We start from the raw sequence: 24,520 nt of genomic DNA, 5'->3' as shown, positions 1-24,520 counted from the left end.
GCCACAGCCACACCCACGCACAACAGTGGTGGAGCCTAAACTGGCCCAAGGCTGGTCCGTCTCCAGGGGAGGGTTCCTCCTCCCTGGAGCGCAGCTGACACATCCTCAGCTCGCCTGCCCTTGCCGCTGCTGGTGGTTTTGCTGAAGTTGCTTAAGATGAAGTGAAGGTCATGCGTTTTCCCCTTCCCCTCCACTCTGGGCAGGGTGCCCAGAGCTGGGTTCTGCTGAAGGGCAACAGGGAAAATGGAAGGATAGGATTCCCACCCCACCCCACCCATGCCCTGGGACACACTGAAGGCGTATTCAGGATGCCTGAGCCCAGGCAGAGGGAAGAGATGCTCCGCACTTCACAGACGGACTCCTCGGAGCCCTGGTCCAGGCACCTGCGCGGAGCAGGGGGCGTGGAGGGGACAGGAAGCGATGTGCAAGCCCCTGGCCTGGGTTCCCAGAGCTGCCAAGTGGGGGAGCAGGTAGAGCTCCCTCCCTCCTGTGGGTCTGGGGAGGAAACCCAGGCCCCACAGCCCTGATTTTTTCCGGAGACAGAGGAGGAAAAGAGGTTGGGAGGAGCGGGCTCTCTGACATAGGCCTTATTCCAGGGGCCGAGAGCAGCTACCTGCCTGCCTGTCGGATGAATCATCTTGGAGCCCAGCTCTGACCTGCTCCCTTCTTACTGGCTCCCCAGAGCCCGCCACTGAACGGTCATCTTGGATTAAGCCCCAAATACCTTTTCCAGTCTGTCCTCCTGCTTCCTTCACCCTTCCCTCGCACCCTGCTCCAGCTCAGAGGCTCTTCCTGCATGGGGACAGGGGAGGTATCAGATCACCTTGAAGTTTTTACAAAACACACACACCCCACCCCCAGCTCGGCTAAGAACCATTACTCTGGCAAAGCAAATGTACCCTCGATTGTCCCACCCACTCCCCCCACCATCCCAGTCCTTGCCCTTATCCCCATCCTCATCTGTTCAGGGTCTCCCTGGTCTTCAGACCCCAATTTGAATGCCTTCTCCTCCATGAAGCCTTCCCTGGATCCCAGCCACAGGAGGTCTCGTAGCCTTTAACGCGCTTGTCCCATTTGAGTCTGTCTCTTCTGCTAGACGGTGAGCTCATCCTTTCCTTTATCGTGTTCATTGAGTGCCAGTCACATACATGCCCTCCAGTAATTCATGGGGAAGGGGCAGGTAGGCACGTCACCAGATAATGACGACAGCTTCAGAGATGCTCCAATAATGGCAGTACAAACACCGGGGGACATTTGGGCAATGGCAATTAAAGGTGAAAATGCACATACTTTATGACCAACAGTTTCACATCTGGCTGTATAATTATCCAGAGAAACTCACACGTGCATAAGGAGACGGTTCCATGGCTATCTAGGGCAGCAGTGTTCGAAACAGAAAAAAAGAGGTCTCGACCTCAATATCTACAATAATGGAGTGGACAAGTAAAAATGTGATGTTACAACAGCAGTTAAAATATAAATAATGGGAGAATTTTATGTTTTATAAATTATACCTCAAAAAGTTGATATATATATACACACACACACATATCCTTTATTATCATGCATCAATCTCAAAAACAATATTGCAGAAAAAGGAAATTGCAGAATAGTACCATTAGTGAAAATTTAATTTTAATAAAAATCACAAAACAATGTCTATGATTTATGGACACAAACATGTTGCAGTGCTGTAATACCTACCAAGTTCATGCTTGTGCTGGTCTTTGGAGAAGCAGAGAGAGGGCACTGAGACTGAAAGGGGAAAAGAAAGGACTTCTACTTTGTAACACTTCTTTTAACAAGAAAGATCGGAAGCAAAAATGACAGAACGTTAACATTTGGGTTTTTTTAAACTTTTTTTTGTTGAAGTAGAGTTGATTTACAGTGTTGTGCCGATCTCTACTGTACAGCAAAGTGACTCAGCTATACACACATAGACATGATTTTTTTAATATTCTTTTCCATTACGGTTTATCACAAGATATTGAATACAGTTCCCTGAGCTATACAGTAGGACCTTCCTGTTTATCCATCCTGTATATACCAGCTGGCATCTGCTAATCCCACACTCCCAGTCTTCCCCTCCCCCACCCCCTCCCCCTTGGCAACCACCAGCCTGTTCTCTATGTCTGTGAGTCTGTTTCTGTTTTGTAGATTGGTTCATTTGTGCCACATTTTAGATTCCACGTATAAGTGATATCATATGGTATTTGTCTTTCTCCTTCTGACTTACTTCACTTAGTATGATAATCTCTAGTTGCTTCCATGTTGCTGCAAATGGCATTATTTTGTTCTTTTTTATGGCTGAGTACTATTCCATCATGTATATGTGCCGCATCTTCTTTATCCATTCATCTGTTGATAGACATTTTGGTTGTTTACGTGACTTGGCTATTGTGAATAGTGCTGCTATGAACATAGGGGTGCATGTGTCTTTTCGAATTATAGTTTTGTCCGGGTACATGCCCAGGAGTGGGATTGCTGGATCATATGGCAATTCTATTTTTAGTTTTCTGAGGAACCTCCATACTGTTTTCCATAGTGGCTGCACCAACTTACATTCCCACCAGCAGTGAAGGAGGGTTCCCTTTTCTCCACACCCTCTCCAGTGTTTTGTTTTGTTTTTTTTGCGGTACGCGGGCCTCTCACTGTTGTGGCCTCTCCCGTTGTGGAGCACAGGCTCCGGACGCGCAGGCTTAGCGGCCATGGCTCACAGGCCTAGCTGCTCCACAGCATGTGGGATCTTCCCGGACTGGGGCACGAACCCGTGTCCCCTGCATTGGCAGGCGGACTCTCAACCACTGTGCCACCAGGGAAGCCCCGAGTGTTTGTTATTTGTAGACTTTTTAATGATGACCATTCTGACTGGTGTGAGGTGGTACCTCATTGCAGTTTTGATTTGCATTTCTCTAATGATTAGTGATGTTGAGCATCTTTTTCATGTGCTTACTGGCCATCTGTAGGTCTTCTTTGGAGTAATGTCTATTAAGGTCTTCTGCCCATTTTTCAATTGGGTTGTTTGTTTTTTTGTTGTTGAGTTGTATGAGCTGTTTGTATATTTTGGAGATTAAGCCCTTGTCTGTCACATCATTTACAGATATTTTCTCCCATTCCATAGGTTGTCTTTTTGTTTTTTTTATGGTTTCCTTTGCTGTGCAAAAGCTTGTAAGTTTGATTAGGTCCACAGAATGTTAACATTTGTTAATTTTGTTGGTTTTATACTTTTAACTTTTTTGTGTCTAAAATTTTTCAAAATTAAAAAAAAAATTGAGTAATCTGGGATGTCAGAGGAAAGGTGCTGACGTTTCCCAGGGAAATCAGGAAAGGTTCCAAGAGGAGGTGACAGCTGGGTGTTGAAGGAAGGGTGGTAGTTGGTGGGTTTAACTGGGTGAGGGGAGTTGGGGAAAGGAGATGTAGGGTGTTCAAGGCCAGGGAGTAGGTGGGCAGGCTCCTTGCACTTTTCAAATGTTTATCAAGCTGCCCCTCCCCTGCTACTTTCCTCATCCTCACCCCTCATTCTAGCTCCTCTATTTGTGGGCTGTGCACATAGTAAATAGGCTCCTGGAAAAAAAAAATCATGTGTCACTTTATGATTTTTTTAAGTCCAGATAATCTAATGTGAGTTGGGGGAGGAATGAGCCAAACATAACATTGAACATTAAATTGGAGAAGTAGCCAGTGATACAGAGAAAACAGAGAGAATTCTTTAAGGATCCTGTGCTCGACCACATGCAAGTTGAAAACCATCTGAAACTGAGAGTTTTCTGAGAAAATACAAATCATCAGTTTGACCCCAGAAGAACTAGAAAACCCCAACAGACCAATAATCATGGAAGAAACTGAGTTTTCATAAAACTCCACTCCAAAAACCCCAGGTTTAGATAGCTCTTAATTTCTATCAAAGCTTCAAGGAAGAGATGATTCCAATGTTATTTAAACTGCACCAACTGTGCCAGATCACAGAGAAGGAAAGATTCCAGAGTAGTCTATGAAGCCAGCACAACCCTGACAAAAACAGCACACACACAAAAAAGAGATAAAGTACTACAAAAAATCTCATTTATGAATATTGGTGCAAAATTCATAAATTACTAGAAACAGACTCACACAACCTTATGTTTAAAAAATGAATATACCACAAGCAAGTGGGGTTATATTCCAGAGATATAGATTCAATATTAGGAGAACTATTAATATCATTGAACAAACTAACAGTTCAAAAGAGATGAAAAATCATATAAGCAGCTCCAAAAATGCTAAAAATACTTAAAAGGCATTTGATAAAGTTCAACATATGTCCCTGATTTTAACTCTTACTTAATAGGAATAGATGGGTATAGCTTAACATTTTATGTGTTTGTGTATGTATGTGTATATGGGTGTACAAAGACATACCTACAAGGAACAAGTGACCACCATTACCTTCATTCTTTAACACTTCCCTAGAAGTACAAGCCAATACAAAGTTTGAAAATGTGAGTTATAAAAGGAGGCCAGTTTATCAATTTAAATTGTAGATGATGAGATTGGCCATCTGGAGAAAAAAGAAGATAGTCCACTGAAAAACTATTAGAAATAATAATGGAATATACTAAGATGACTGCTAATAAGTATTAAGAACAAAAATGTATCGTTTTCCTGTATATAAACTTTAGCCTCTTTTAAAATATAATGGGGCTTCCCTGGTGGCGCAGTGGTTGGGAGTCCGCCTGCTGATGCAGGGGACACGGGTTCGCGCCCCGGTCCGGGATGATCCCACATGCCGTGGAGCGGCTGGGCCCGTGAGCCATGGCCGCTGAGCCTGCGCGTCCGGAGCCTGTGCTCCGCAACGGGAGAGGCCACAACAGTGAGAGGCCTGCGTACCACAAAAAAAAAAAAAAAAATATATATATATATATATATAAAATGAAAAAAATATTTTTTATATCAGTAAAAGTGCTAAAAATAACTAGAAGTGAGTCTAACCTGAGGGGGCAGGAACAGCTCTTATTACTGCCGCTCACTCCTGGTTCCCAACACTTACTTAGAACAGGGCTTCACACATAATTATAGATATTTGTCAAGTGATGGAACTGCCTCACAGATCAATGAAACAAAAAAGTATATCTAGACAAAGACCCAAGCACGTTTACTATGTGGTGATGATAATAGTAATCACCAACATATAGTAATTCCCATGTCCCAGGCACTGTTCTGTGGCCCTCACCTGTAGCCTAACATGTGATCTATCGTGGAGAATGTTCTGCGTGCCCTTGAGAAGAAGGTGTATTCTGCTGCTGTTGGGTGGAGTGTTCTATATATGTCCATTGGGTCCAGTTGGTCTATAGTGTTGAATATATCCAAGTCCTCTGTTTCCTTATTCATCTTCTGTCTGGTTGTTCTACCCATGATTGAAAGAGGTTTATTGAAATCTCCCACTATTATTGTGTTTCTAGTCCTCCCTTCCATTCTGTCAATGCTTTCTTCATATATTTGGGTGCTCTGCTGTTAGGTGCATATATATTTATAATTGTTATTTCTTCCTGGGGAATTGACTTTTTATCATTATATAATATCCTTCTTTGTCTCTTGTGGCAGCTTTTGACCTAAAGTCTGTTTTATCTGATATAAGTGTGGCCACCCCTGGTCTCTTTTGTTTACCATTTGCTTGGAATATCTTCTTCCGTCCTTTCACTTATAGCCTGTGTGTGTCTTTACAACGAAGGTGAGTCTCATAGTTTCATCTTTCTACATCCTTTTTCTGAAATAAGTCATTGAGGTCTCATAATAACCCTAAGCAGATGGTGCTATTGTTGTCCTCATTTCTTCCCAAAGTTAGAAATATTTATTTATTTAGAATGAGAAATGAAATTATATCAAATAATGTGTCAGAAAGCTGACAAGTACCACACATATCCTAAAATCCATAGAAATAATATTATATTTTTCTTAGTGAACTGCCTGAAAATCCCCACAATACTTTGTTCCCCTATATTTTCCCCTACATAATTCGGTTAACCCCGTTTTTAGACAAGGAGACTGAGGCACAGGAAGGTGAGGTAACTTCTCCTGGATCCAATGAAGTTGGCATTTGACTCAGCACTTGACTCTTTGTTGTCTATCCTAATACGTAGTTAAACTGAGATTTTGAATGTAGAGGGGTGACGGGCAGAAAATGAATTATCCAAACATGACTTTGAGACAATTAGCCCTTTGGAGAAAGAAATAAAGCTGGCCTACCACATTTGAAACACCCAAATAAATTCTAGAAAGAAAATTAAAAAGAAGCAAAGATTAAAAAGAAAAAAAATCCTAATACTAGTGGAAAACATGGGCAAATATTTTTAGGATCCTCTAGTAGGAAATACTTTTTTTTTATTATAAATTTATTTTGTTTTATTTATTTATTTTTGGTTGTGTTGGGTCTTCATTGCTGTGCACAGGCTTTCTCTAGTTGTGGCGAGCGGGGGCCACTCTTCATTGTGGTACACGGGCTCCTCACTGCAGTTGCTTCTCTTGTTGCAGAGCATGGGCTCTAGGCATGTGGGCTTCAGTAGTTGTGGCACGCGGGCTCAGTAGTTGTGGCGCACAGTCTTAGTTGCTCTGTGGCGTGTGGGATCTTCTTGGACCAGGGGTCGAACCTGTGTCCCTTGCACTGGCAGGCGGATTCTTAACCACTGTGCCACCAGGGAAGCCCCAGGAAATACTTTTGACTACAGAAAAATCTGAAATTTCTGTAAACAAAAGATGCCATAAATAAAGTTAAAAAAAGAGACAAATGACAATTTGTAACACACATAAAAGTTAATTGCCTTAATTTAGAAAAACCTCTTAAAAATCAGTAAGATAAATTAGAAAGAACATAGTTCACAGAAAAATAAATGCAAAGGTCAGTCAATAAATAAACATGAAAATAATGCCTGCCCTTTCTGATATTTAAAGAATTACACATTGAAACAAGTTGCCGTTTTCAACTTGCATATTGGCAAAGTTTAAAACTTCGATAATTCACAGTGTTGTCAAGGGTTGTGGGGGTGGGTAACAGGCACTCTTCACGCGTGGCTGGGCAGCGCAAACTGGTTCATCGTCTTTGGAGGACAATTTGGCAATATCAGAATTTTAGATCCACCTAACTTTTGACTCCTTACGCCTAGGGATTTATCCTACAGCTAACCTCACACTTATGCACAAAGATGTATAACCAAAGCTGTTTACTGCAGCTTTGTTTGTGCAGCAAAAATGTAGAAACAATCTAAACGTCCACCAACAAGGACAGATTCGTGTAAATCATAGTGCGTCCTTCAGTGGAACATTATGAACTGCTACAGGAATGAAGGATCTGCCTCTTGGTATGCAGAGATGTGTGATGTATACTAACTAAGAGACAAAGATAGAGTACCGGGAATATGGTCCTGGTTGGGTTTAAAATAAAGATGCAGGCATAGATATATATTTGTCAATATTTATGGAAAAATCCTTGAAGAAAACAAACAGGAAAGTTAACAATGTTTATGTTTGGGAGTGGAACAGAGGTCTGGAATAGCAGGGAGACTTTTCATTCTGCATTATTTTGAATGGTTTGATTTGTCCCACCGTAAGTATGTTATTTTCAGAATTCAAAAAGTGAATTTAAGAAAAACTATTTATACAGGGAGAATACTACTTAAAATGCTCCCTGAACTTTCTTTATAAATTTACTTCTCAGTGGGTTCACCTCTCCTTACATTCATAATTTTACACCTGGAAGGGCCCAAGAGGTCATCTCCAATCTGCATTTTGTCCACGAGGAAAATGAGACCCAGAGAGGTTTGCAGGGGCTGCCCAGGGCCCCTGACTAGTCTGCTGCAGAGACTGGGCTCCTATGATGCTGCTTTTAGGGGAGGGACTGATGACCCCCTCATGCGTGTGATCAAAGTTTCATCCTTGGACTTGTAGACCCTTTCCCAGCACATAGTGCAGCGAGTCCTAGTTCATTTGCACTCACGTGGGAAACCTGTTAAAATGCATGTTCCCAGGCACCTTCCTGGAGATGGGCTAGGATAGGGCCCTTAAACCTGCAGTTTAGCAAGACCTCCACCCCAAGATGATCCTGGTCGTACTTGAAGTCACCTGATGGTTATGGGTCCCTCTGATCTCCCCAGCTCAGCCCTGCAGGCAGTGTCTGTGTATCTAGCTGAAGCCTCCACCCCACTGAGGGAAAGTGGGAGTGTTCTAGCTCACCAGGGGGAAGTAGCAGAGCGGACCTAGGTGCCGGGACTCCAGTGCAGTGTTCTGTCCATGGTCCCCCTCCCTTTGGGCCCTTGCCCATCTGCGAGGAAGGATGGCTTCCTGGCTCAGCCACCCCAGGGCTAGGCAGCTGGATGTGGAGGTGGGGGGCAGACTGGGGGTCATGGCTGCATCCTCGGTGTCCCTCACCCCATCAGAGCTCCCCTGAGTCAGGCCTTGTGGGAACATGCTGACAAGCATGTTGGACCTGGGAGGGGCCTGGCCTGCTTGGGCTGGGGGAGGAGCCACAGGGAGGCTCAGGGAGGACTGGAATCCATGCCCGCCTGCCCTGAGAGCGCTTCTTTGTCCCTGTGCCACAGAGCCTTGGAGGACCCATCTTTGTGGTCAGGAATTAAGCAGGGACTCAGCCGGGACGCTTGGAAGCACCTGAGGACTGATTAAGAGGAGGGAGGGCCAGTGACAGCCCATCTCCTGAGTCCCCGACCTCACCTGCTGCTCCAGGTAGGTGCTGTTGCCATCATCCTGCCCAGCAGGGCAAAGCCCCTACCACCAGCTCCTTCCTCAAGCCCATGGCCCGTGGCTGTCTAGTCAACGCTTGAGCAAAGGCCCTCCCCAGCCCTCCTAAATCCATAGCCTAACAGGAGAGGCCAGGAAGGACACTGTCCCAGGTGACCCTGGTTCCTGAGACCTGGGAAAGGGGCCAAAGACTCTCTGGCTCTGGTTAGGATGCCCCCAGCCCGAGCTGCTAGCTGAGTCCCGAGTGGCTCCTGCCCAGCTGACTCCAGTTTGGGAACGGGCCTAGTCCCAGCCTGACAAGGCTCTTCTGAGAGTTCCCTGCCTCTTGACAATTTTTCCTTGGGAAAAGGTTAAGACAGATGGTATCTTCATAGACTGTTGGAGCTGGAAGGACTCAGTGATATGTTCCAACCTCAATTTCTTTTAACTTCTCAAGCATTACTTATATGAATAGTGTCATTTAAAATGGTGTAGGCGAACATCTCAGAGGAATCAAGCGTAATCTTGTTAAAACAGCACAGGAAGCCCTGGGTCTCAGGGCCCTTCCTGGGTGCAGCTGCCTCCTCCCCACACGGCCTCAGCCACCCTGAGCCCCTGCTCCCTCCCTCTCCTTCCATCTACCTGGTGACTCCCAGAAACTCATCCTCCTTTGCGCAAGGGACGCTGGTGGTGATCAGACCTCCAAAGCTCGAAGGTGTTAAAGCCAGGTTAGCATCAAAGTGAGGCTTTCTCTCCTATTTAAGTAAATAAGTGAACACATAAAACCAAGAAAGGATTGGATAGTCAAGGGAGGCTATAACTGTGATAAGATGTCTTTGTCTGAGAGTCTCTAAAATTTCTTTTCCATGAAAGAAGTTATCCTGTATGGGCTCTTGGCCAAGAACATTGTGATTGTTGCTTTTATCAATAAAAGTGATCTGAGCTATAGTTCTTTTCAGTTCAGATCAAAGTGCTTGATGTTCACATCTCCCTTGTACTCTCCTGGTCCGGCCTTGTGAGAGCCCTACAAGGCAAGCAGTCTAAACCGCAGGCAGTGTTCCACTTCTCTTCCTTTGGCCCTGCCCACTGCCCAGACCATGCTGGACCCTTGTTCCCCCAAGCCAGATCACTGCGAGAGGCAGCATCAAATAATGGTAAAGGAGGCAGGCTTGGGAGCCAGGTGAGTTCAGCTCCCAGCTCCACCACCTACTAGCCTTGTAATTTCTCTACACATCAGTCTTCTCATCTGTAAAATGGGAATAACAACGTACTACCCCCTAGCGTTACTATGAAGAGAAAAGTTGATATCTGTAAAGCACTTGAAACAACTCTAGCACTCAGTAAGCGAGTGCTTAACACGTTAGCTCTGATCATTACGAAAGCCTGTTCTCCCCCAACCATGCTTTGCTGCCTGATTCACCTCCCTAAACCACCGGCGCAGTCATCTCACTCCCCTGCTCTAAAATCATCCATGGCTCCCCATTGCCTATTTAGTGACTGCTGAATGTTTGCTGAGAGAGAGAGTTTCTACCCTCCAGGTAGGTTAACTGCGTTCCTCGGCTGGGAACCCACAGCGGGGGTTTTGATCCAAGCTCTTTGGCCTCCCTACTGGTGGGGAGCTAGATCTGTTGGGCGCTCGATCTGTACACAGGGGTAGGTTTGGTTTCCCTGCGTCTGCTGGGGCCGCAAAGCCAGGGAGCCCTCTTTTGGACTCCAGCTCTCATGGTGCACACCGGAGTGAGGAGAGGACGCCTGGCCACGGGCCAGAATGGGCAGTGTTCACACCCTGATGAGCTCAGGCCAGGTGGCAGGTGTGACGTCATTGTCCTCGTTCATCATTGGGACGTGGCCAAAACTTCAGCTTCCATAGCTCAGCTGGGAAGCCCGAGGCCAACAGAGACCACCCATGATGTGGCACCTTGGACAGAGAACTCGGCAAGCTCCGCTCTGCTCCGCGCATCTCAGCTGCTTGTCCCGCAGAAGAGAGGCCATGTGCCATGGAAGAGCAAGCACTGGGCTGGAGGAGGATAGATCCATGTTCAAAATGGGGCTCCTCACCTGGTGGGAAGAACTTGGCCTTATCCATTAGCTTCTCTGAGCCTCTATTTTTCCATCTGTAACATGGGAGGATAATTCCCACTCCATAGGGCTGATGGGCGGTCAGAATGGAACAAAATGCCTAGAGCCCCTGTATAGCGCATGCAGTGCTGGAAGCTCGTTAATGTGCAGTTATTCTGATGAGTCCATCAGAGTTGTTCTTCCAGGCTACCGAGTGGGGTTGCCTTAGTCCTGCAAGCTTCTTGCTTCCCTTAACTGAAATTTTCTTCGACTGGCCCCCACTCCAAGATGAAGGGAAGTGGTGGCATTTTGGGCAGCATAAGGAAGAAGGAACAGTCCAAATCTTCTCAGACTCCTGGCAAGGGTGAGAGGCGCAGCAGGGAAGAAGCAGAATTCTGTCTGATTTTCTCAGAGATTTTTCCACTCAGGCACTGCCAAGCTTAGGAAGCCAGGAGCGAAGTGACAGGGAGGAAACAAACCAGACTGTGCTGGTTCATGCTGGGTGGTATTTTTCTCTTGATTCATTCCACACATGAATGGATTTTTTGGGATTCCAGGCACTATGCTAGGCACTGGAACATTCAGCAGCAAGTAAAACAGACATGGACCCTGCCCTCAAGAGGCCTTCATTCTAATGAGGGTGGGGCAGACAATAAACAGCATAAACCATGGATGAAGTATGTTAGAAGGCAATGAATGTGATGGGAAAACAAAGAAGGAAAAGGGGCTGGGGAGTGCTGGGGAAATTGAGTTATTAAATAAGGTCATCAGGATAGGCCTCACCAAAAAGGTGACATTTGAGACACCAGTTGTCTGATCCCCTTGGGAACCCCTGAGAAGTCTGTGGACTCAGAATCAGGGCCAGGTGCCTTTCGGGAGCTCCTAACAGAGGAGCAAAATCTAGAATCCCTTCCAGTCTCAGCCCAGATAATGTCATGCTCTTCCTCCGAAACCTTCAATAGCTCCCTACTGCCTGCACAATCAAGTGCAAATCATTCAGCCTGAAATTCAGGACCTCATGGTCCCCAACCTGCCTATTATCTTACAAGATTCTTCCCACCCCACTTCTGCAGCCAAGCCAGTCTACCTGCTATTTCTGGACTATTCCATGCTATGCTTCCCTTCTCCACTCACTTGTCCCCTCTGCTTGAACCGCCCCTGCCCCCACTGGTTTCTGCCAGCCTAGGAATCCCACGTGCCTTTCTCTGAAGCCTTCCCTGGCCCCTGAGGCTGTGGTCTTTTAGCCCCATCACCTTGGCTTGTGCCTTTCTCGTTGCGTGGCCCTTACGCTGCCTTGGGTGTGGGCACTGGTTTAACTGTCTGATCTCCCACCTGACAGGCAGAGCCCAGCAGATACAGGGCTGAGTGAACATTGGCTGAGTTGAGTGTGCCCAGGCTCAAAGGCCCGCAGCAACACTGAGACAAGCTGAGAGAGCCTTTGCCTACTCAGACAAAGAAGGCAGAAATGGGAGGTGAGCAGGAAAGGAGAGAAGGAACTAAAATGTAGGTAAGATTTGATGGAGAAGCTAGTGAAGGAAGGGGAGAGAGAACTCCCCACCATATTTTTCCCAGACAGGCGAACTGTCAAAGACACAAGGTTAGGCCCCTCTTCTTCCCCAGAAGAAGGTCTCTCTTCTCTCGTGAGCATCCTAGGCCAGTGCTTCTTGGTTTCTAACTAGAATACCTTTTGCTGCGGCTGGAGCTCATTTCCTCTGGCTCCATCCTCTGGATTCAGGTCACTATTTGAGTACTCATTTAGCATGGCTCAGAGTGGCTTTCCTTACCCCTCACCCAAGGGGTAGGAGCAAGGTTGTAAGGAGGCTGGCCCCTGGCCTGGGGGCTTGTGTTCTACTTGAGGAGGTCAGGGACCCCTAGAGCCACACAGAGACTGCCTGGGGGCCACGCGAAGTCAGGGAGGTTGTGCCAGCCAGTCACCCCTCAGCCTGTCTTCAGGGCTAAACTTCATCACAAACCGCACCCCTGCAGCACTGGGAGTCTCAGGCCCCTGTGTCCGCACTTTGGCCCCGGCCAAGTGAAGCCATGTGAGGCAGACCTGCAGCCTCTGCCATGAGGCTCCCACCGTTCACTGGAGCAGCTGCACTCAGAGAGAGAGCACCCTCCCTCTGCCTCTGTCCAGCTCCTGCCCAAGGCAGCAAGGCAGCCAGTGGGCTGTCCCTCCCTAGTCTGCTGCCCCGACGGAGGGGTGGTGCCTTTCCAGCAGGAAAGCCTGGACACAATCTGAGCCCACCACCCTCTCTGCAGGGATGCACACATGGTCTCCTCCTGGAATGTCCTGCCCCGGCCTCCACACCACAGCTCCTCCTTCAGGTCAGGATCCCCATAGATCCTCGAGGCTGGGAATGAGGCTGCAGACTGGGCTCAGATCTCCCTTCAGTGACAATAGTTCCTGTTTGGGGATTGTTGTGAGGATTGAAAGAGCTCATGCTTGCAAAGTCTTAGCACAGTACCTGGCAGTAAGCTTTCAATTAGTGTAGCTACTGCTGTTCTTCCCTTAAGAGCTGCCTTGGCTGGAACCTGCCCCAGGCAGCCTTTCCAGATTGCCCCAGGCTCAGTCACAGGCTCCTCCTCAACGCTCCCAGCATCCCTTCAGCAGCCCTCCTGAGTCCACTTATGCAGACGTGTCGTGGTTTCTTTGGGGGTCTGTGTACCCACCAGAATCTTGTGCCTAGACTGTAAGTGCCTTGAGTGCAGGGAACAGAGCCCATTATTTTGCTGAATAAATGATTTCCTGAGTGACAGGTGGGTAACTGTGAGAGACAGACTGTGAGAATAGGATTAAGCCTGCCAGCCCTGACTTGTCCAGGGCCTGTCCTAAAAGAGCTGGAAGCCTGCTGCAAGGCCTACGCAAGGGGGAAGAGGAACCCCATCCCCTGTCGTGTGGTCTAACACAGTGATTCTCAAAACGAGGTCCCAGGTCCAGCAGTGTCGGCATCACCCAAGAATTTACTCGAGACGCAAATTCTCAGGTTCCACCCCAGACCTAGTGCATCAGACACTCTGGGGTGGGGCCCAGCCATCTGTGGTGTAACAAGCCCTCCAGGTGATGCTGACGTACTGAAGTTTGAGAACCACTGCTCTAATGTTTCAAAGTAACTCAGATTCACGGGAGGGGGTCTCTCTCTCAGGGGCCTCTGTTCTGCCGAAGGCTTCCAAGAAGGCTGTCAGGCTAGGCCCCCAGAGTATGGCTCCTGCTAGACCTACATCCTGACCTTGAAACCCTTAGGCCGACAGGACAGGCGCAATGGAGGACACTCTCCCCACGGACCTCCCCTTTCCCAGGTGGCTCTGCTGCTCCAACCTAGCCTGAAGCTAGTGCCTCTCCACGACCACTGGCCTGCATCCTCTGGAGGCCAGCCTCTAGAGCAGGGGCCCCAGGGCAGGCTCCTGGAATGGTAGGGCTGAGCGAGACCCTAGAGATAGATCATTGGCTGTATACACATATGCCCGCAAACACACCAAAACACACATACACACATACATAAACGCACACACATAACTACACATATATGAACACGTAAACACGCATGCACCCCAAAACGCACACAAGCACCCAAAATTCAAATTACAGTCATAAACACTTTCCCAAGCACATCCAAATACCCGCCAAAACATACACAGATACACACACATTCAAAACCCATTGATACACACACCTCAAAGTACACAAACACAAATGCATAGACCTATTGTATTCATTTCCTAGGGCAGCTGTGACAAATGACCATAAACAGGGTGACTTAACAGACATCTGTTCTCTCGTAGTTCTGGAGGCTCTAAGTCCAGAATTGAGCTGTTGGAAGGGCCGCGCTCCCTCTGCAGGCTCCGGGGAAGAATCCTTCCTTGCCTCTTCCAGCTTCTGGTGGTTGCTGACAGCCCTGGGTGTTCCTTTGCTTGTCTGTTCCTCTGTCTTCACATGGTTTTCTTCTCTGTGTGTCTCCATGTAGCCTTATTGTAAGGACACCAGTCACTGAATTTAGGGCCCACCCTAATCTAGTATGGCTCCATTTTAACTAACTATCTCTGCAGAGATCCTGTTTTTAAATAAGGGTGTATTCTTTCTCTTTAGTTGAGGTATAATTTTTTTTTATACATTTATTTATTTTATTTGTTTATTTTTGGCTGTGTTGGGTCTTCGTCGCTGCGCGCGGGCTTTCTCTAGTTGTGGCGAGCGGGGGCTACTCTTCATTGCGGTGCACGGGCTTCTCATTGCGGTGGCTTCTCTTGTTGTGGAGCACAGGCTCTAGGTGCGCGGGCTTCAGTAGTTGTCTCACCGCGGGCTTCAGTAGTTGTGGCTTGCGGGCTCTAGAGCTCGGGCTCAGTAGTTGTGGTGCACGGGCTTAGTGGCTCTGCGGCATGTGGGATCTTCTCGGACCAGGGCTCGAACCCGTGTCCCCTGCATTGGCAGGCGGATTCTTAACCACTGAGCCACCAGGGAAGCCCCAGTTGTTGAGGTATAATTGATAACATTATGTGAGTTTCAGATATACTACATAATGATCGGATATTTGCTTATATTGCAAAATGATCACCACAGTAAGTCCAGTTAGCATCCGGTTAACATCCATCACCATATACAGTTACATAAATAAGGTCATATTCTGTGGTTCCAGGTGGACATGAACTTTGGAGGGACACTATTCAACCCAGTAGGTCCACACATCCCAAACACACAGGTACAGAGACAGACCCACACAGATACACACACACACCCCTTGCAGATGAGAACTCTGAGTCCCTTGATGTCAGAGCTGCCGGTTCCTCCTCCCCGAGCCCAGCACAAAGTTCACACCCTATTGTAGTACCTGTCACGTGGTGCTTTTCATCTTTGTTTTGCTTTTTTTGGTTTAATTTGGTTAGATGTGAACTTAGTACAAAATCCAAAAATTAAAATGAAAATATCATGAAAAGAAAGCCTTCCTCTCCCTGCCTCGGCCTCCACCCCCCAGGTGGCATTCCTCTCCCAGGAGACAACCACTGTCAAGAGTTCCTTGAGTCTCCTTCTGGAGAAAGTCCAGACGCAGGCAGGTGCATGGGAGATGGCATCTGCATCTTGCTTTCTTCACTGAACAGAGCACCTGTCCCTCTTTGTTCTGATTGTGTGCTCTGGCCTGACTGTGAGCTCACTGAGGGCAGGGCCGTCTGCTATGTATCTTTCCTCCCCACTTCCTAGTCCAGTGCCGGGCACAGAGCAGGTGTTCAATTAAGGCTGGCTCTGTCTGCACACCAGCGAGTCATCAACAGCTGGTTGGTCTGCATGGACTAGGGCTCAGCCTCCCGGCTGCAGAGCCTTGGGTCTCTCTGTCTCCCCCAGCACGTGGCACCATCCACCAGAGCCCATGTGGCAGCAGACACAGCTGGGGTAGGACAGCACCCAGTAGCATCCAGTCTATTTGCTTCTGCTGCAGGCGCCTTCATCCCGGCTCTAACTGGGGCTGACTTGGGGATGGACTGGGGCCTCTGCTGTGGCTGCATCTCCCCTGCCCTCCTCTCTCAGTCCACTCAGGACTCCTGCAGAGGAATCCATCAGGGAAGAGGCTGAAGAGAGAACAACACTGCTGGCATCATAGGCTGGGGGATGGGGTCTTGCTGCAGACAAGCCTTTTGCCCAGTCTCCGCTAGCTGAAGGCTTAGTCTGGCCTTGTTACCACGGAGACGGGAATTACGGCAATAACTCAGGTTGAATGGAAGCCTGCAGCTTCACAAGGCTGTGGTGGGCATGTATTTTTTTCCACAACCCTCAGATATGAGACGATGTGTCACTTTTTTCCCCCTAAATCGACAGAAATGGATGCCTCAGTCCAAGATTTCACCATGCCCTCAATCCACTGAGTGAGCAGAACGCAGGGGGAGAGGGAGTAGGGCAGGAGACCTGTGAGACTGGAAGCCAGGGAAATGTTAGCCAGCAGCAACCTTCGCTCATCTGGGGAAGGAGGGGCTTAGGTTAGAGGATTTGTAAGAGCCTCTCCAGCCAAAACACTCTTGAGTTTGAGATCCTGGGGCCAAATGAGACCCGCCCTAGCCCCACTGCCAATCGTCCCTTTCTTCAACAAATATTTGTAAAGCACTGTGCTCTACCCAGCACAGCAGAGAAAATAATGAGCAAATCCAGCCCTGGGCTGTGTCATCAAGGAGCTTTCCATCCACTGGGGGAGTCAGCCATTTGCTGTGTCATCCCATAAATAAAATCAGAGGTACTAGGTACTCACAAGGAAATAACACTTCACTGTGTTGAGCCATGGCTATGTGCTAGGCACTGTTCTGAGTGTTTCACGTGAATTGGTTCATGTACTCCTCACATCCACCCAGTAAGGTAGATGCTATTAACATTCTCATTTTACAAATAAGGAAACTGAGGCCCGGGAGGTTAAGACACTCACCTAAAGACATGAAGCTAGTAAACAGCAGAGGCAGGATTTGGACCCAAGGAGTCTAGCTCTCCCTAGGGACCCACATCTAAATGCCCCCTATGTCTGTCTCCCAGGATGGAATGTGTGGGCTTGACCTGGTCTGGAGTTCTCCCCTAAGGAAGCAAAAATTGAGCTGAGATCAGCTAGTGGGAGAACGAGTTAACTCATGGGAAGGGGAACATTCCAGGTAGGAGGACAAGCATATGCAAAGGCCCTGTGGCAAGAGGGAAGGTGGCATGCTACAGGCATTGAGGGACAGACAGAGGGGCCAGGGGATGGAAATGAGGGGAGAGTTGGGTGAGACGAAGCTAGAGCCATAGGCAGACCTTGTTGGCCAAGTTAAGGAGAGCTACAGAGAGCACTTCCAACAGAGTCCATCATGACCTGCAGGACAACTTAGGCTCCCCTGATCCTGGAAGGGTCCCTAGACACTCCAGATTGGGCTCAGCTCCCCTCACGGTGAGTCCTGCCCCTGTGGCAGCCCTTTTTACACACTATATATTATAATTGCCTCTTAGCCAAGCAAGGCCTTTGTCACGTCCCTTCTAGAATGAGGTTGGCAAAGCGAGAGACACATCTCATTCTCTTTAGCACCTACTACCCTTAGAGAACTCTAGAAAGGATAAGTGAGGGCTCTAAGAGTTGAGGGGAGGATGAAATTGCTGAGACCCAGGGTGCCTGGAGGAAGCGGAGCTGAGCTGGCTTGACAGTGGAGCGTCCTGTCGCGGGGAGGCTCACGAGGCCTTTCCACAAAGCGGAAGAATGGAGTGGGCAGAGAAAGCCAAGGCCTTTGAGGGACAGGGGTCTACCCATCTGCTGGAACTGAGGCTTCTTAGAGGGAGAGGGGGGAGTTAAGACTGGAGGAGTCCCTGGGGCCAAGGGGTCCTCCCCCTGGAGCAGGCCAGGAGTCAAGAGCTCAGATGTCAGAAGGAGCAGTGAGCTGTGGAAAAGCTCAGGCGCTGGCTTCAGACTCCCACCTGCATCTGCTTTACCACTGCTGGCTGTGTGACCCTGGGCAGGCTCCTCACCCTCTCTGGGCCTCAGCATCCTCATTGGTAAGATGGGGACAGTCATCACTCCTGCCCCCACAGGGCTGTTGGGGGTCAGGTGGGATGATGGCTGTAAACACACTTCATAACCTGGAAGGGAGTGTGCCCCAGAGCCTGTCAGGCACCTCAGAGACAGCCCAGAGGTCAGGCCCAGCCCAGGAGGCTCCTGTGTCTCTTTTGTTCCCTTCCCCATGGGAATCTAGGTTCAGACCATCCGCCAAGTGGTCCCCATCTTCCACTGATTGATTGGGGTGGGCTGGGGAAGAAGGGAGGGGCTGAGCAGGGGGCAGGGCAGGCTGGCCCCCGCCTGCCCAGGTGAGAACTGGTCTGGGGAGCCATGGAGCCCCCTCCCTGATCACTGCACCTGGGTCTTCACACTGCGGTCAGCACCGCAGCTGCCAGAGGAGCTACAGAGCTGCCTCGGCTTCCAGGCTGACCCCCAGGGGCCTGGCGGCTCCCTTGGCCCACGTGGTGCACGGTCAAGCCTTGACCTTCCTGCGCCTGGCCAAGCCAGGCCCTGCGGTTGGAGGGAGGAGAAGGCGGCCTCAGATTCAGGCCTTGAGTCTTCTTTCTGAGCAGGCAGCCTGCACAGGAACCCCTGGACCACATATCACCCCGAGGGCCAGGCCCCTGCACCCCGCACTACCCCCTTGACCCCCCTGACAAGCTTGAGTGGTAGCTGGTCAAAATGTGGACACTTGAGGGGGGGAAGAAGAAGGGTTTGATGCCGAAGGCTGAAGGGAAGCTGATTGTAGGTAGGCTTAGAAATATCAAGCCTGCCTTTTAACATATGATTTTTTCTAATTATAAATAATAATTCATGCTCATATTCAATAGTTTTTCAAATTCAGAAAAATTTTTTAAAGACCAGTGAAAGAACATAGTCTCACCACCCAGGGATAACTGGTCTTTTTTTCTACAGGCATTATTTTGGTTTTTTATTCTCCCCCCATCCCCCGCCTTTCGTTTAGAATTGAAATCATCTAGTTTAACATCATTATATCCTGTTTTTACTTCCTACTTCGTCTTTTTGGCACAAGTAGGCAGTTGCCCCTCCATCTCCCAGTGTCCCCCTGTCACTGCCCAGCTCCCAGGGGCTGGTGTCGAACACATCCCCACCACTGCCTCGCCCCTGCCCCCAGCCCCATTTGGACATGATCATGGCTGCTCACCGACTTGGGGGCCATAGGCAAAAAGGCATGAGCCCTGGGTTGGGGTGCAGGGTCTGGAGGGCAAGGGAAGGAACCTTCCCAGCAAGAAGAGGGCCTCCTATGGAGGTCCCAGAGGTAAGACGGGTGAGGGGGAAGCCGGCGCACTCAGCCTCCAGCCTGGGTCCAAATGGCTACCATCTCCCCTGGCTGTGCTGCAGCTCCCTCTGCCCACCGCAGCCTTTCCTCCCTGTTAGTGGAGAGTCCCTTGGATGTAGTACAGATGTGAGGGGGGCCTGTCTTCCTGTACCCCAGGAATACAGCCCTCCTGGAATGGGCAAAGCAGCTCTCTCCCCATTGTGCCTTCAGAGGTCACATGATGTAGTAGAACCAGACCCTTAGATTGCAATCCTGCCTCTGTCTCTCTCCAGCTGTGTAGCTTTAGGCCCATTACTTGAGCTCTCTGAGCCTCAGTTTCTCTACCTTTAAAATGGGGATACTGATGGTACCTACATTTTAGGCTGCTACCTCTTAGCTTGCTCATGAGGTGTGAGTGATGGTCAGTGAGATAAACATACGAAGGCACCAGTGCCATGCCTGGCCCTTCACAAGCATCTGTGTCGTCTCCTTCCCCTTCTTCTTCTGAGGATTTGTCATGAGCTGTGTCCACTCGGGCCTGGAGTTCGTTTCCAGAATTCTTTGTCATCTTTTTCTTTTCTCCATTTAGCTTCTGTATTTAGCCTGGGGGCTTTATTCCTGTTTGCTGGGATGTTTGCTGGTGTTCTCTGCCTTGGGGGTGGCGCACAGCAAAATGATTAGGAGGGGGCTGGGTAGGTGGATGTCCTGGGCTCAGGTCCCACTGCTCACCGGCTGCCTGAACTAGGCTAGTCACTTAACCTCTCTGTGCCTGAGATTCTCTGTGCCCAAGATGGGATAATAATAGTACCTACCTGTTGTTAGTACAGGAAGCAAAAACCACTTTAAGAACTTTAAGCAAATAGAATTTAAACCAGAGAATTACATGCTCATAAAATCACCAGAAGAGTTAGAACCTGAGTCTTTAAAACAGAACAGAACTGACCCACTAGCCAAACTGCTCCTCAGCCACAGCCAGGATGGGACTACTGGAGCCATGAATTCACATCCTCTCACCTGCAAGCCAGGACCAGGGAGCCTCTGCAGCCTGCACCATAGTTTCTTCTTGCCCTCCCTTCCCCGGGAGCCAAAGACTGGGCATTGATCTCTTGCAGACAGCTCCTTCCCCTCCTCAACATTGCTTGTCAGCTGAGCACAGCAAGAACAGCAAGAAGATGGCCTCCGCCCCACTTCTGCCTTATAAACCTATCTCCAGTGCATCTAATCGACTGAACCTGACCTGTATTCAGAACCCCAGCTGCAAAGGGGTGTTGTAAATGTAGTTTTCAGCTTTCCAGCTTCTGCAGTAGAGGAAGGCGCACTAGAAAGAGGTGGGGATGGATGCCGAAGGCCATCGACCGTAGCCAACGGGCGATCTGATAGGTTTGTTAACCCAGATGATGCTTCAAGAGACTTGGCACAGTGCCTGGCACATAGAGCTCATTCAACAGCTGTTACCTGGCCTTCTCGTTATTGGGCCAGGGGTATCAGCAAGCACTGCCCACAGAGCCCTGGCACAGAGAAGCAGCAGCGGAAATGAGTTGCTCTATGTGGCGCTGTCCGTGGTGCTGAGTGCCTTTCTGATTTTAGCTGGCGTGATCGCAAAATGGAACACCAACCCGCTCACCCCGTGCTGGGGCTGGCCACAAGGGTGATGGAGGGGATCATTTAGGGGCTATCCTCGATCCTAGGAAGAGGATAGCAGAGGCAGCCACCCATATTTGGGGTACTTATAGTTTATAAAAATGTCTCCACTTATTATCTCCTTTAAGCAATCTTCATAGCACCCTGGTATAGGCAGGATGGACATAATTATGTCCATTTTATAAAAGAGAAAACTGAGCAGCAAGGGGTTAAGTAACAGCAAATAATAGAGCCAGATCCACACCCGATCTCCTGACCCCAAATCATATGTTCCCTTTCCTCTATGCTGTGACATGAGGCGCAAGACTTGTTAACCCACTATGTGCTGTGGAGAGGTGAAAATGAATGACTCAGGTACTCTCTGCACACTATGCAAGCATATGCAAATCACCCACATTTTATTTCCTGCCCCAAATGTGGCCCTGGATAAAGACCCGTCTATTTCCTTGAGCCCTATAAATGTTGGTCATGGGGGGGGGAACCGCAATGACATAGGCCCTGCCATCACGAAGCCCACAGAGGGCTTCCCTGGTGGCGCAGTGGTTGAGAGTCCGCCTGCCGATGCAGGGGACACGGGTTCGTGCCCCGGTCCGGGAAGATCCCACATGCCGTGGAGCGGCTGGGCCCGTGAGCCACGGCCGCTGAGCCTGTGCGTCCGGAGCCTGTGCTCCGCAACGGGAGAGGCCACAACAGTGAGAGGCCCGCGTACCGCAAAAAAAAAAGCCCACAGATTTGTCAGGGAACTGGCCACTCTTGTGCACGGAAAACCAGGAGAATTGTGCCAGGTGGTGGTAGCAAAGGCCGGCTGTGAAAAGAGGGTGGGGACAAGGTACAGACCGGGCTGCTCACTGGAGGAAGGCTTTGAGCTGGACCCAGGGGCTGTAAGGCTGCTGCGACCAAGACTCCAGCCAAGGCCAGGAAGAAGTGGCTCAAGCTCAGTCAGGGCAGGAAGAGCAGCCCTGATAGATATGGGGGCAGGACAGACGGCAGGCATGGTGCGCCGTGAAGAAGTGGCCAGGCCATCGATCTCTGACATAGGGAGAAATGCAAGAGTTTGGGGATTCAAGTGAAGAAGTGGTGTGGGCCTCTAGATTTCCAGCCAACTTTCCGCAGACTCAAAATGAAGGGGAGGGGAGCTCTCCGGAGAGAGGAATATAAGGACCGGTCTCATGAGCTGCCCCACGGTGGCACGATTTAAGGGGCCACTGAGCTTCCATCCTTTATTCCCAAATCTCCTCATCCTCCCTGCTTATTTAGGGGTTGTCAGAAAACCTTTGGGATCTTCAAGAACTCCTTATCTAGATGCAAATAACCCTAGAAATCTTAAGCTGGTGTTTCTCTTTCTTGGCTGTATGTAAGAATTGACTGGAGATTCTCATTCCTAAAGTCTGGAGTGGGGCGTGAGTATCTGGATCTACTAAACACCTTCCAGGTAATTCCAGTGTCCCCAACCCCAGGCTGAGGATCACTGGTCCAAGCCCAAGAGTGCTGAATGGGGAACCAGAAAACCCAAGTTCTGATCCCAAATCTACCACTTTTCCCAGCCTTAGGTAGATGTCTTCACCTGCTGGTGACCCAGTCTCTTCATGTGTAAAGTTGGACAAACCATCCTGTGAAGATATGAGGAGACCCAAGAGCAGTTTAGAGCAAGGAAGGGCTTACTGACACTTGGGGAAGAGTCATGGCCAGCTTGCGTGGCAGGTGGGGAAAGACATTAACCAGAACCTCATGGCGGTTACACCCGCTTCCCCTCCTCCCTGTGCTCAAAGCCACTGCCCCCTAGTGAGAGTGAACCTGAGCCCCTGAGCTTTTGTCCTGGAAAGCTTGGGGGTGGGAGCAGATCTGAGAGCAGAGGGCATGCAAAGGGGATTTAAGGAAAGACCCAGAGAGGAAAGGGAGATGGGAGGGGTGCCCATGGCCAGGAACGCTATTTTTTTAAGGTCCAGAACCATGGGGAATAATCTTTCTTGTTGTTAACAAGAGGTGATGAATTATTGAAGAGACTGAGAAGGCCAGATGGCAGGGGGTGCAGGACAGGTGCTATAGCTTTGTGTACTCTGTGGCGGGGGGAGACCTGGGGGGGGATCGGGGTGACTTCCCCCCCACAGCTTCTTCTCCTAGGACGTGGCTTGTGACTACAGTGATTTGCTTCTCCAAATCAAAATGCGGGCCCTATGGACCAGTTCCTGAGAGCTCATGGGGATGGTGGAGCAGAGTCAGCTCTGGCCAGTGCCGGCAATGCAGGCCATGTGGCTGTAGGCTGTGTCTCTGGGACACCCGGAATCCTGGCTCCAGCCTGGACCTTGGAAGCCTCCTACGAAAACCCCAGCCCAGAGAAGGGAAGGCAGCTGCCCAAGGTCACACAGGTGGCCTAGAGCCCAGCTCTCCTGGGATCCCTCAGGCCACAGTACCTTCCACTGCTCCACCCTGAGAGGCTGGGAAAGGTTCTATCCCTGGACTAGGGCTTGAGCGAGGTCATCCCCTCCCTCTGACTCCTGCCCAGCACTGCCAGCCCAGCAGAGGCCCAGAGGGTCTAGGAGGTGTCAGAGCAGAGGGTTATGAACTGCCCAGTTCAAGGCCCAGCTCTGCCACTTACCAGCACTGTGACTTTGGGCAAGTTATTTAACCTCCGTGAGCCTTAATTTTCTTTTTCATCTAGGGGAGATTCTAGTACCCTAGGGTACTTCTGAGGATTAAATGAGCTAGTACTTCAATAGGAAAGATTTTCCTATAATAAATGCTCAATAAAGCATTAGGGGTTAATAAGATTGGCCGCTTCTAGGGCTTCCTGGACCACCTAAACTCTGGGATTTGGACTTGGCCTTGAGATGGCCAAGTGGGGAGGAGAAGTGGGGAGCAAAGTGCTGGCCTGTCTAGTTAGGACGGCAGTAGCTGAAACCAGGCCAGGTCTGGAAGCCTGGAAGTGAACGATGGACCAGAGGAGTAATAAGGGCAAAGCCAGTTCTTTCTGAAGCCTTTGCCCAGTTTCTGAGGAAAACTTTGGCCAGGCCTGGGACTGCTGAGCCTCCAGTTTGTGCTGCAGGAGGCTGATGGGGCAGAAACGGGAGGGAGGAAGGCCTCGCACTACCTTATCAGATAAGATGTGCAACTGAAGGGACCTGAGAATCCTGACTCACCAATCACCCTTAACACCATCCCCCCTCCTTGGCCCAAAAAGCAAGGCTGACATTTGCTTTCCATGTACAGGAAGAGCAGAAGCAGCACCAGCCCCAGGCTGCAGTTGGAGGATATTGTAAGGTCCTTCGCATGCTCTGCATCTCTCCTTTTGCCTGTTCCAGAGCAGAGTAGGGGGAAGGATGCTAGGAATGGTCCCGTCCGGGCCCCTTACTACCAT

The 24,520-nt window shown here is 49.4% G+C and overlaps 1 protein-coding gene across 1 annotated transcript in view; it reads left to right on the top strand.

Moving 5' to 3' along the window:
* TMEM63C (transmembrane protein 63C) overlaps positions 1–24,520 on the top strand; it is a 69,918-nt gene that overhangs the window by 4,852 nt on the left and 40,546 nt on the right. Inside the window, exon 2 of the mRNA XM_060003369.1 lies at positions 8,568–8,709. The gene's annotated coding sequence lies outside the window, so the exon portion shown is untranslated. The remainder of the gene's footprint in view (positions 1–8,567; positions 8,710–24,520) is intronic.

This window comes from Delphinus delphis, chromosome 2, assembly GCF_949987515.2.
Source record: "Delphinus delphis chromosome 2, mDelDel1.2, whole genome shotgun sequence".
Lineage (NCBI taxonomy): Eukaryota > Metazoa > Chordata > Mammalia > Artiodactyla > Delphinidae > Delphinus > Delphinus delphis.
The sequence above is the reverse complement of the archived record's forward strand: the minus strand, read 5'-3'. Positions and strand labels throughout refer to the sequence as shown.